The sequence below is a fragment of the Lithobates pipiens genome, unplaced genomic scaffold (genome assembly GCF_037356315.1).
Source record: "Lithobates pipiens isolate NorthernLeopardFrog02 unplaced genomic scaffold, aLitPip1_a1.2 Scaffold_25, whole genome shotgun sequence".
Taxonomy (NCBI): Eukaryota; Metazoa; Chordata; class Amphibia; order Anura; family Ranidae; genus Lithobates; species Lithobates pipiens.
The window spans coordinates 208012071-208025446 of record NW_027507787.1 but is presented as its reverse complement, the minus strand read 5'-3'; positions in this window follow the sequence as shown (position 1 = coordinate 208025446).

The window sequence follows — 13376 nt, the reverse complement described above, 5'->3', positions numbered from 1 at the left end:
TTAATAATTCATAATGTGGCAGATTGTATCACAAAGAAGGAGAGAAAGGATGTGGGGGAGATCCATTTGTTTAGCCTAATAATGTCCAATGAGGTCCAGGCTTTGAAAGATTTGGGAGAAACAGGGTTTTTGAGGAAGGATAGAAGGGGGTTGTGTGAAGACTGTATGTGATGTTTGAATTTAAGTTTGTCCCATAAGGATATATAATGTTTGGTGATAGGATTACTCAGCCCTTGCAATCTTTGGAGTGATGCCATAATAGGTTCGAAATTGAGAGAGGGTCACATTCTGATGCTTCTATGATCACCCATAAGAGAATTTCTTGTGTTGCGTGATATTTGGAGAGACTAGCAATATGTGCCGCTCTATAATAGTTTTAATAATTTGGAAAGCTGAGGTCCCTTTTTAATTTAGGGAGATGCAGTGTGTGTAGAAATATATACGTGGTTTGGAGGAGCCCCAAATAAATGTTGTTGATCTTTTATGTACTAGTCTTAAATAATAGGAAGGGATTGGTATTGGCAAAACTCTAACTAAGTATAATAGTTTTGGCAGGATTGTCATTCTACTTGCTTGCGTTGATTTTGCCAATTTTTGTAATCTGTTTCAGGATTGCGGGGTAACTTGCTGAGAAAAGGTCTGAAAAAGAGGCTGTTAAATTAATTCTGGGATAAGGAATAGATTTTTCAGCCCAAGTAAATGGAAGCACATTTTTTGCTAAGTCCAGTTTCAATCTGGAGAGAGATACATCGAGGGCTGTGCATCTTTTAGGATTAATTGAGAGACCAGAAAACATCGCAAATTTGTTAAAAATGGGCAGGAGGTTAGGACCTGAGGCTTGTGAAGATGACAGAAATAACAAGATATCATCTGCAAACATACAGAGCATATGTCGATATCCACTGGATTCTATACCAGTGATTGTTGGATCAGATCTGATTTGTTGGGCTAGGGGTTCCACTAAAAGGGCAAATAATGAAGGAGTTCGATTTTATTGTATAGTACTGCAATGCATTTCAGGAAGTGGGGACCAAAACCCCATTTCTGTAAAGTGTAATGTAAATATGGCCAAGATACAGAATCAAAGGCCTTTTTGATATTAAGAGAGAGAAAACGGAGGAAAGAAGGGATATGGCGAGCTTTAGCCATATGTGCTGGAAGAACTGCCCGACGTACACTGTCGCCAGCTTAGTGAGTCAGCATGAAGCCTACTTGGACTCTGTGGATTAGATTGCCTATGATTCTGTTAAAGGGGTTGTAAAGGTAAATGTTTTTTCACCTTAATGCATTCTATGCATTAAGCTGAAAAAACATCTCACTCTGCCTGCGCCCCGAGCCCCCCCGTTTTACTTACCTCACCCCTCAAAAATCCTGCGCTCGCCCCCGCCGTCCTTCTTCACCACTCAGCCTGGCCGCTGATTGGCTGGAGTGGATGGATGACAAAGCAGAGTAGCCATTGGCCTTCGCTGCTGTCAATCACATCCACTAACACGGAGCGCCGGGAGGCGGGGTCATTTGATACAGCGAGTGGCTATAGCTGCCGGCTGTATCACGGGAGCGCGCCCGCAGATGCTTCTCACCATGCGAGGGAGCTCGCATGAACGTGAGAAGTACCTGCGAGAGGAAGCAGAGACAGCCGCCGAGAGACCCCAGAAAAGCAGGTTTGGGGCCACACTGTGCAAAACGAGCTGCACAGTGGAGGTAATTATAACATGTTTGTTATTTAAACAAAAAAATAAAAATTAACTTTGCAATCCCTTTAAGTCTTTTTGCTAAAATTTTTGCGAGGATTTTAATAACCGAGTTTAGAAGAGAGGTTGGACCATAGTTTGTGCAAGAAATATCATCAGTAAGAGGTTTGGGGATCAGACAATGGCCGTTAGTGATTCTTGTCTAAAGATCGTCCCTCTAGTATTACATTAAAAGCTTTGGCTAAAATGGGCGAGAGGGTTTCTGTAAAAGTTTCGGTAATATAAGGCAGAATAACCATCTGGGCCTGGTCTTTTATTTATCTTTAGTTCTTTAATGGCATTGGTTACATCTTCTGCTGTGATAGGTTCTATTGGTTTAGAGATAACTCTAGTTTATACTAGAAAAGAAGGCATCTGCTGCGTTTGAGTCAAAGTCATTAGTTGATGCATATAAAGAGGCTAAGTGGGAGTGAAGTTTTTGAACAATTTTGACAGGGTTAGTTGTATATGCATCTTTTGATAGTTTCAAGCGGATTGGCTTGAATGATTTATTTAATGAATTAAGTGTGCGTCCTAGGTACCTGATTTATTAGATTTCATAAAATAATTGTGTTTAAAGGATTTATCAACAGATTCAGTTAGGAATAAGTAATATGCCAGACCTGCATTATCTAAATGGGATTTCGTAACTAGTGATGGATTGTCTTGATAGGATATAAAGGCGGTATTGAATTCAGATTCTAATTCAAGCAAGAATTTTTCGTTCCCGTTTGAATAAGACAAATTGTTTTCGCAACACGCAACATGGGCTTATGTGCTTCCCAGAGTGTTAATGAGGGCATATCTGGGCTGGTATTAAGTGATAGGTATTCTTTTAAAGCTTGTTCAATGACTAGACAGTGGGTTGGGTGATTGAGCATGATATGTGGGAGATACCAAGTAGAATCATGTGCTTTAGGTATTGTGGATGCAATAGAGGTGAGTACTGTATTATGGTCAGACCATGGGATAGGGACTATGTCAGTTGTAAGTATTTCCGGTATCATATCAATAGTCAGAAATATGACTATCCAAGTAAATGTTTGGTGAGGGTGCGAATAATATGAGTATCTTCGTTTTGTCGGATTGTATTCCCTCCAAGAATCGACTAAATTATATTTGGACAGGAGCTGGGAAAAGGATCATTTATATGTCTTCAGGGGTGGGGTGTTTGGAGATTTGTCCAAGAATGGGAGAAGGACCTGATTGGAGTTGCCACACATGATAACTGTTTCTATTTTATGGTCATTCACAACTTGTAGTAGATATGATAAAAATGGAGTTGGTTGTTTGTTGGGCTCAGAATATGAAATAACAGTAATCGCTGTATCTGTGAGGATTATGTAACGCCTTTCTGGGTCTTTTTTTTCTGGATCCAATTTGAGATTGGAGGGTAAATGTTGTGGAGCAATGAAAGGCTATGAGGGTGCCTCTTTGTTTGGTGGTGGCTGAGGCTGTAAAAGTTTGTGGCTAGAAATGAGACATAAATTTAGGGGTAGCATTGTTATTGAAATGTGTTTCTTGTAAGCATACTATGTGTGCTTTCTGGGCATGGAATGTTTGGAAGGCTTTGTTTAGTTTCTGGGGTATGTTAATTCCCTGAACATCCAGGGAAAGAATGTTTAACGGTGCTATGGTATCTGATTTAAGGAGATGAGACTTACCAGGTAATGTGCTGTTCTGGTTAGTTAAGTCAACCCATGTGGACTTTGAGAAGGTAAAGAAGAGGAAGAAATTGGTAAATTCTGAAGAAAAAGTTTAAAACAGAAATGATTAGATAATATATAATGTGATTCAACATAGAGATACGGTATGTTCAGAGGTTTCCCGTGAGAAGGGATATGGATCCCCTTCAGGGGAAGAGGAACTTCCTTCGATCTCCCACATATTATATGTGGGCAAACGAGGGAGGCAAAGTAAGGCACACAGATCTTCCGCAATGTGGGAGAAGAGCCTTATAATAAAGTCATCATAAAGATGTTCATGTATGTAGACCGCATGGCCTAAGGTAATACCTGTATTACTAATAGTGATGGACGAACGTTTCGCCCGGCGGTCGTTTCGCGGCGAATTTCCGACATTCGCGGTCCGCACGTTCGAACGCCTTTTTCCGTCGTTCGCCGCGGCGGACTTACGTGTTTAATGTATACAAGAACTTTAACCTTTGGTGACACGTTTATCATGTGATACAGGACAGCCAATTGAGACATGACAGCACATGGACACTTGTACATTCCCCCTAACCTATAAATACACCCGATCCGGTGGCCATTTTACATTCTTTCTTCTGTTACGATAGGGACAGGTTCCTGTGTGGAGTAGGGAGAGATAAACCACTAGCTATTTGGTACACAAAAGTTCTTTTCAGGACTGGTATAGGTGTTAGGTGTTGATAGGTTTGCTGTGCTGCTGATTCTTGCAGCAGCCTGAGTGTCTTTTGTTAGTTTAGAGAAAGGGAAAGGACGGTGTATGCTACAGGGACAGCCAGATTAGTCTTTCATCATCATCATCATCATCATCATCATTAGCTGTTACTATCAAGGTCCACAAAAGAGCTGTTCCAGTAACCACTAATCGTTCTCTTTTTTTGCCAATTTGTATAGGGACAGGAAGGAAGCAGTGTTGTCAGGCAGTGAGGGTAATTTTAAAGACTTGCTGTTATTATTAGTTCCACAAAGGTTCTTTTCAGGACTGGTATCAGTGGTACAGTAATAGGCTTGTACATGTATAATATTCTTTCTTCCAAATATAGAAAGGATATTATACTTGACTGCTGCCCTTCTGCTGCAGTCTGCTAAACATTCACAACTCACTTGTTCCACAAAAGTTCTTATAAGGACTGGTAACTTGGTATAGGGTGCTACGGTACATAGGCTTGAGTGCGGTACAGTCTGCTGTTCTGTAAGGACCGCTATCGGTCCACAATAGATAGGGTTGACGTGCACCACTGCTGACCGCTGCCCTATACTGCAGCAGTCCTTCAGCGGTATAGGGACTGACGTACAGTCTGCTAATCACTAACACACAACCTGCTTGTTCCACAAAAGTTTTTATAAGGACTGGTAACTTGGTATAGGGTGCTACGGTACATAGGCTTGAGTGCGGTACAGTCTGCTGTTCTGTAAGGACCGCTATCGGTCCACAATAGATAGGGTTGACGTGCACCACTGCTGACCGCTGCCCTATACTGCAGCAGTCCTTCAGCGGTATAGGGACTGACGTACAGTCTGCTAAACACTAATACACAACCTGCTTGGTCCACAAAAGTTCTTATAAGGACTGGTAACTTGGTATAGGGTGCTACGGTACATAGGCTTGAGTGCGGTACAGTCTGCTGTTCTGTAAGGACCGCTATAGGTCCACAATAGATAGGGTTGACGTGCACCACTGCTGACCGCTCACCTATACTGCAGCAGTCCTTCAGCGGTATAGGGACTGACGTACAGTCTGCTAATCACTAACACACAACCTGCTTGTTCCACAAAAGTTCTTATAAGGACTGGTAACTTGGTATAGGGTGCTACGGTACATAGGCTTGAGTGCGGTACAGTCTGCTGTTCTGTAAGGACCGCTATCGGTCCACAATAGATAGGGTTGACGTGCACCACTGCTGACCGCTGCCCTATACTGCAGCAGTCCTTCAGCGGTATAGGGACTGACGTACAGTCTGCTAAACACTAATACACAACCTGCTTGGTCCACAAAAGTTCTTATAAGGACTGGTAACTTGGTATAGGGTGCTACGGTACATAGGCTTGAGTGCGGTACAGTCTGCTGTTCTGTAAGGACCGCTATCGGTCCACAATAGATAGGGTTGACGTGCACCACTGCTGACCGCTCACCTATACTGCAGCAGTCCTTCAGCGGTATAGGGACTGACGTACAGTCTGCTAATCACTAACACACAACCTGCTTGTTCCACAAAAGTTCTTATAAGGACTGGTAACTTGGTATAGGGTGCTACGGTACATAGGCTTGAGTGCGGTACAGTCTGCTGTTCTGTAAGGACCGCTATCGGTCCACAATAGATAGGGTTGACGTGCACCACTGCTGACCGCTGCCCTATACTGCAGCAGTCCTTCAGCGGTATAGGGACTGACGTACAGTCTGCTAATCACTAACACACAACCTGCTTGTTCCACAAAAGTTCTTATAAGGACTGGTAACTTGGTATAGGGTGCTACGGTACATAGGCTTGAGTGCGGTACAGTCTGCTGTTCTGTAAGGACCGCTATCGGTCCACAATAGATAGGGTTGACGTGCACCACTGCTGACCGCTGCCCTATACTGCAGCAGTCCTTCAGCGGTATAGGGACTGACGTACAGTCTGCTAAACACTAATACACAACCTGCTTGGTCCACAAAAGTTCTTATAAGGACTGGTAACTTGGTATAGGGTGCTACGGTACATAGGCTTGAGTGCGGTACAGTCTGCTGTTCTGTAAGGACCGCTATAGGTCCACAATAGATAGGGTTGACGTGCACCACTGCTGACCGCTCACCTATACTGCAGCAGTCCTTCAGCGGTATAGGGACTGACGTACAGTCTGCTAATCACTAACACACAACCTGCTTGTTCCACAAAAGTTCTTATAAGGACTGGTAACTTGGTATAGGGTGCTACGGTACATAGGCTTGAGTGCGGTACAGTCTGCTGTTCTGTAAGGACCGCTATCGGTCCACAATAGATAGGGTTGACGTGCACCACTGCTGACCGCTGCCCTATACTGCAGCAGTCCTTCAGCGGTATAGGGACTGACGTACAGTCTGCTAAACACTAATACACAACCTGCTTGGTCCACAAAAGTTCTTATAAGGACTGGTAACTTGGTATAGGGTGCTACGGTACATAGGCTTGAGTGCGGTACAGTCTGCTGTTCTGTAAGGACCGCTATCGGTCCACAATAGATAGGGTTGACGTGCACCACTGCTGACCGCTGCCCTATACTGCAGCAGTCCTTCAGCGGTATAGGGACTGACGTACAGTCTGCTAAACACTAATACACAACCTGCTTGGTCCACAAAAGTTCTTATAAGGACTGGTAACTTGGTATAGGGTGCTACGGTACATAGGCTTGAGTGCGGTACAGTCTGCTGTTCTGTAAGGACCGCTATCGGTCCACAATAGATAGGGTTGACGTGCACCACTGCTGACCGCTGCCCTATACTGCAGCAGTCCTTCAGCGGTATAGGGACTGACGTACAGTCTGCTAAACACTAATACACAACCTGCTTGGTCCACAAAAGTTCTTATAAGGACTGGTAACTTGGTATAGGGTGCTACGGTACATAGGCTTGAGTGCGGTACAGTCTGCTGTTCTGTAAGGACCGCTATCGGTCCACAATAGATAGGGTTGACGTGCACCACTGCTGACCGCTGCCCTATACTGCAGCAGTCCTTCATCGGTATAGGGACTAAGAGTTTTGTCACAGGGTCATTTAAAAAATGACAGGCAGAGGAAGAGGCAGGCCCTTCCGCAGGGGTGGTAGGGGTAGGGCAGGAGCAACAGGCTTGAGCCAAAGTGGGAAGTTGCAGAAGGTGCGTTCAATTACTTTAAAGGATGCACCAGACTTGGTTGAGTGGCTCGCTCAGCCTTACTCTTCTGCACCCTCCTCATCCTCTCGATCTGCACCCTCTTCTTCACTCTCTGCTATGTGCACCCCCAAAGACACTACCACCAACAACACGACCACCACCACCACCACCACATACCTTCCGCTTGAGTCACTGGAATTATTTTCCGATCCATATCAAGAGGACATTTCTGATGCGCAGCCACTCTTGGTATTGGATCAGGAAGAGGAGGTAGCAACAAGCGCTACTCAGCAGTCTGACGCCAGTACCCAGATCAGCCCAAGGAGGAGGTTGGTCCCCGGTGTTGCTGCCTACTCCGAGATCTCTACTTATAGCGGTGGGGAAGGTGACGTTGATGATGACGTGTCTAGTGATGTCACGTGGGTGCCCACAAGAGAGGAAGAGGAGGGGAGTTCAGAGGGAGATATGGACCAGCAGATAGGGAGGAGAAGCAGCAATGACTTACATTGCACAGCAGGGACAAAGCAGACTGCAAATGTATCAGGAGCGAGTCATCGACCATGTACGGTCACATCTGGCGCTCCCAGGACACCGGCACATGGCTCCGCAGTGTGGGCTTTTTTTAACGTGTCCGCTGCTGACAATAGCGTTGCCATCTGCAATCTTTGCAGTCAACGCGTTAGTCGCGGTAAGCCCAATACTCACCTAGGGACGACCGCCTTAAGAAGGCACATGAGCAGCCATCACCGAGCCCAGTGGGAGCAACGGAACACACAAAGCCACACTGCAGGCTCTCACCGTCCAGCCTCGTCTTCTACTTCTCCTTCTCCTCTCTCCTCACAATTGTCCTCCACTCCACCTTCCATCACGCCAAGCTCACATTTTTCTGCAAAAAGGCAGGCTTCCGTGGGCCTAATGTTTGAGCGTAAAAAAATGATGACGCCGGATAACCCTCTTGCCCAACGGTTGGCGGCTGGCTTGTCAGAACTCATAGCCCGCCAACTACTGCCATATAAACTGGTGGACTCGGAGGCCTTTCGCAAATTTGTGGCCATTGGAACACCACAATGGAAGGTCCCAGGAAGGAAGTATTTCTCAGAGAAGGGCATCCCAGAGCTATATGGCCATGTTCAGCGGCAAGTGAATGTATCTCTGGCACACAGTGTCGGTGCCAAGATACATCTGACCACAGACACGTGGTCTAGCAAACACGGGCAGGGAAGGTATATCAGTTTTACTGCCCACTGGGTGAACCTTCTGACGGCCGTCAAGCATGTAACCCGTGGCACCCGTGTAGATTTGGTTTTACCGCCACGGATTGCATGCAGGCCTGACTCTTCTTCTCCTCCTCCTACTCCATCCTCCTCCCTCTCCTCCTCAGCTGCCTCCTCCTTTTCCGCTGCTAGCGTCTCTTCCACTGCACCGCCCAAGCTCCCCAGAACCTATTCCACATGCCAGGTGAGACGTTGCCATGCCGTGCTGCGTCTGTTGTGCCTGGAAGCAAAGAGCCACACTGGCCCGGCACTCCTTTCAGCTTTGCGTTCACAGGCAGATGAGTGGCTAACACCGCTCAATTTGACAGTTGGTAAAGTGGTGTGTGACAACGGTGCCAATCTGCTTAGCGCATTGAAACAGGGCAAAATCACGCACGTGCCGTGCATGGCACACGTCTTAAACTTGGTCGTGCAGCGATTCCTTGTCAAATACCCTGGGGTCCAGGACATCTTGCGGCAGGCAAGGAAAATCTCGGCCCATTTCAGAAGATCTTACACGGCCATGGCTCGCCTTGCTGACATTCAGCGGCGACACCATCTGCCGGTCAGACGTCTTATTTGCGATTGCCCGACGCGATGGAACTCAACCTTCTATATGCTTGATAGGCTGCTCCAGCAGAAACGTGCAGTTAACGTCTACCTGTATGAACTCTGCGAAAGAAACGGTTCTGGGGAGCTGGGTTTTTTTTCACCGCGCCAGTGGCTGCTCATGCGCGACACATGCAGACTTCTGCGGCCATTTGAGGAGATCACCAAACTGGTCAGTCGCAGCCATGGCGCCATCAGTGACATGGTACCTTATGCCTTCTTTCTGGAGCGTGCATTGCGTCGTGTCATTGATCAGGCTGTGGAGGAGCAGGAGCGGGAAGATGAGGAAGTCGCAATGCTGGATGAATTCCCAGGGGGGGCTACTCTATCTGAGACAAGTCAACAACAGGAGTCTGATGAGGAGTCAGAGGAGGATGGTGCCGGGGCGGATGAGCAGGAGCAAGAAGAGCATGCTTTAAACCTTTCTGGGATCCCTGTTGTGCGAGGATGGGGAGAGGAGAATGAAGAGGACGACATTATCCTGGATGATGAGCAGGAGCCAGGCCACCACACCGCTTCCACTTTAGTGCAAATGGGGGCCTTCATGCTCCAGTGTTTTAATAGGGACCCCCGTATAAAAAGCATGAGGGTCAAGGACCAGTACTGGGTGGCAACGTACTTAGACCCCCGGTACAAACACAAAATGGCGGAAATGTTACCGCCGTCGCAGAGGGCTGTCAGAATGCAGCACTTCCAGGCCTTGCTTCGAGAAATGCTGCATTCTGCTTTTGCGTGCGCTGGCAGAGGAGCAATTCCCACTCCCAGAGAAGGATTTGCGGGTACCAATCCAACAGCGCCTGCAAGAAGAGGCCGGTTTGAAGATGTGTTGGTGACTTCGGATATGAGGTCATTCTTTCAGCCGACCCATCGACAGGTGTCATCCGGATCCAGCATCAGGGAACGCCTAGACCGTCAGGTGTCCGACTACATTGGGTTAACGGCCGATGTGGACGCTCTGAGGAGTGATGAACCCCTAGACTACTGGGTGGGCAGGCTTGACCTCTGGCCAGAGCTTGCCCAATTTGCAATCGAACTGTTGGCTTGCCCCTCATCCAGTGTCCTGTCCGAAAGGACGTTCAGCGCAGCAGGGGGGATTGTGACCGATAAGCGTACTCGCCTAGCTCACCACAGTGTTAACTACCTCACATTTCTAAAAATGAATGAGGCATGGATCTCGGAGGAATTCAACACATGTGACCAGTAGACCATGTATATGTCTATAAACTATTTTTTTAATCAAGCACACAGACCTTCTTAATTCATTTGGCTCACTTCCTTGACCCAAAAAAGCACACCGTACTATATGCCCCTACCCTCCTCTTTGAAGAGGTTGAGCGGTGTCATATTTCTACTGGGGCTGCTTATGATATCCCTGTGCTGTGCTGACTTCCTCCTGGGGGTTCTTATTATGAAGGGATCACACTATCCCTGTGCTGTGCTGACTTCCTCCTGGGGGTTCTTATTATGAGGGGATCACACCATCCCTGTGCTGTGCTGACTTCCTCCTGGGGCTGCTTACGGTGCTGCTGTCAGTGCTGTATGTCACGGTGCTGCTGTCAGCGCTGTATGTCACGGTGCTGCTGTCAGCGCTGTATGTCACGGTGCTGCTGTCAGCGCTGTATGTCACGGTGCTGCTGTCAGCGCTGTATGTCACGGTGCTGCTGTCAGCGCTGTATGTCACGGTGCTGCTGTCAGCGCTGTATGTCACGGTGCTGCTGTCAGCGCTGTATGTCACGGTGCTGCTGTCAGCGCTGTATGTCACGGTGCTGCTGTCAGCGCTGTATGTCACGGTGCTGCTGTCAGCGCTGTATGTCACGGTGCTGCTGTCAGCGCTGTATGTCACGGTGCTGCTGTCAGTGCTCTGTATTACGGTGCTGCTGTCAGATGCCTCTATCACGGTGCATGTGTCATTCCGGTATGTCACGCTGCTGGTGATCATCTCCTGCACCCTCTTCTTTGCCTACCCTGGTCCCTGACCTTCCCTCTCCTCCATTGCCTTCATTAGCTCCATAGTCCTGAATTGTTAGAACAATTTCCCAAATAAAATAAAAATGCTTGTAGTTATCGATCCCAAATTCACCTCATACATGTATTATGTCATTGTCCAGATGGTGGGACTACGTTTTACCCCCTAATAATTACCACGTGGCCGCAAATTCGACATGAAGGTTTGCAAAGTTCGCCTCCCATTGAAGTCAATGGGGCCCGCGGCGAACGTTCGGTTTCGCGAACGTTTGGGTCCGTTCGCATTTCGCTTTCGCGAAACGTCCCGTCGGAAGTTCGTCCATCACTAATTACTAATTGCAATAGTGTTAAGGAAGGGAAAACAGGAGGAATGTGAAATATGAGAATGGGAACAGCCAGGTTTAGGGTTTTAGGATAAGAGGATGGGTCAGGCTAAGAGAGTGAACAAGGGAGGAAGAGGATAGGAAGGATATGGGAAATCGTAAACCTATAATCCAAGTTAGAGCTTTACAACAACCTGAGAATATTTAAGCAAAAAAAAAAATGAATTCATTTATGACAACAGAACAGTAGTGCTTCATTGAATTGAATTATAGGATATAATATAAAGAAATTAAATGGAGTATAGAATTTTTATACTAGTAATATGCCGTTTTCAATTAAGGAATAAACAATCGGTCTTTGGCAAAGACCATCGTCATGGTAGGTATTGAGCGGAAAGTTCCGAAATTGAATTTACTTTCAGTCCTGAATCTTCCTGTTCCTGAGGAGGGGAGGCAAAATGGCCTCTCTTGTGGGACTGATGGTTTCCATTGTTCAAAGTGGTTTGAAAGGAGTTACTGGTAGATGAAGAGGATGTTGATCTTCTATGTGTTGAAGTAGAATGTGGTATAGGATCTAGTAGGTGTAGGTTTAGGAGAGTTTGTTGAAGTTCTTCAGTAGATCGACAAGTGTATTTGCTCTAGCTATGCATGTCCGCACCACTGGACTCCGCTCTTTTCCCTCCCGAGAGCTAGGACTCTCAATCACAGTGTTGGAGAAAGAGTGCTGGTAGTAGCAGACATCTCAAGTCTCCAGCATTTGACAGGGGCTCACGGAAACCCATAAGTGTGGCACAATCTCATAGCTGAGCCTGCCTGCACTGTCACTCACTGCCACAGGAGGCATTTGAACAGCAGCTGCGAACGAAGCTCCCAAGCTTGGCTCTCATTGGTCCATGGGTGGTACCTGCGTCAGCGAGAGGGGGGAAGAGGGAGGTGGGCCCCGTGCAGTGAAATCATTCCCGTGCGTGCACTGCTATTGGTTGCTAGGCTCTGCTAATTTTCCTAGCAACTGAGCGTATTGAGGCGGGTGTACAGAAGAGTATGACGGCGATTGGATGGCCGGAGAAGCTGGGCCGTGGCTCAGGCTTCTTTTGTCCTCTCTGACTTTACTACATTCAGCGATGGCCCGGAGTGGAGGGCGTAGGCCTCATTCACACGGGCAGCATGGAACCTTTATTTATGTGTGGTAAGACCTCATTCACATTGGCAGCATGGAACCTTTATGTATTATGTAACTATCTGCCCCTCACCTACATGAACATGCCTCGGCAACACGAAGCAACAGCTGATCATTAACTCAGCTGTTCTGCGGCTCCGTACTGTGCATGCATGGAAACATTACGTGGCCCCGCCTCAATAACCTCAATTGTTAGGCAAAGTAGCCGAGCCTAGCAACCAATAGCGGCACACAAAGGGAATGATTTCATTGCAAGAGCCCGCCACCCACTTCCCTCCTTTCGCTAATGCAGGCACTGCCTATGGACCAATGAGAGCCAAGTTCAGGAGCTTTGTTCGCAGCCACTGTTCAAACGCCTCCTGTGGCAGTGGGTGACAGTGCAGGCAGGCTCAGCCAGGAGATTTGCTGCACTCGTTGGTGTCCGTGAGCCCGCTGTCAAATACAGGAGACTCCCGCAAGTCACGGGAGACTTGAGATGTCTGCACTGGTATAACTGCATTTAATTGGCACTGATCAGGCTGTATTTAATTGGGGTGGGGGGTGGGCGGCGCCGGCGCAAAGTGCCACCTCCCTGAAATCAGTTTTCCACCTCCCTGAAAGGAGCTTTTGCAGGTTGGGATGTCTGTAGTAGTATCCAGCAACAAAGAAGCAATGCTTTTTACAGAAATTAAAAATGATTCACATCTAGGAGAACTGCCATTAAAAGGTAGCTTCTTTGACTTGTGCTGTGAAAAAAAAAATAAAAAATTCCTGGAGTTCCACTTGAGAAGAAAAGTATGAACA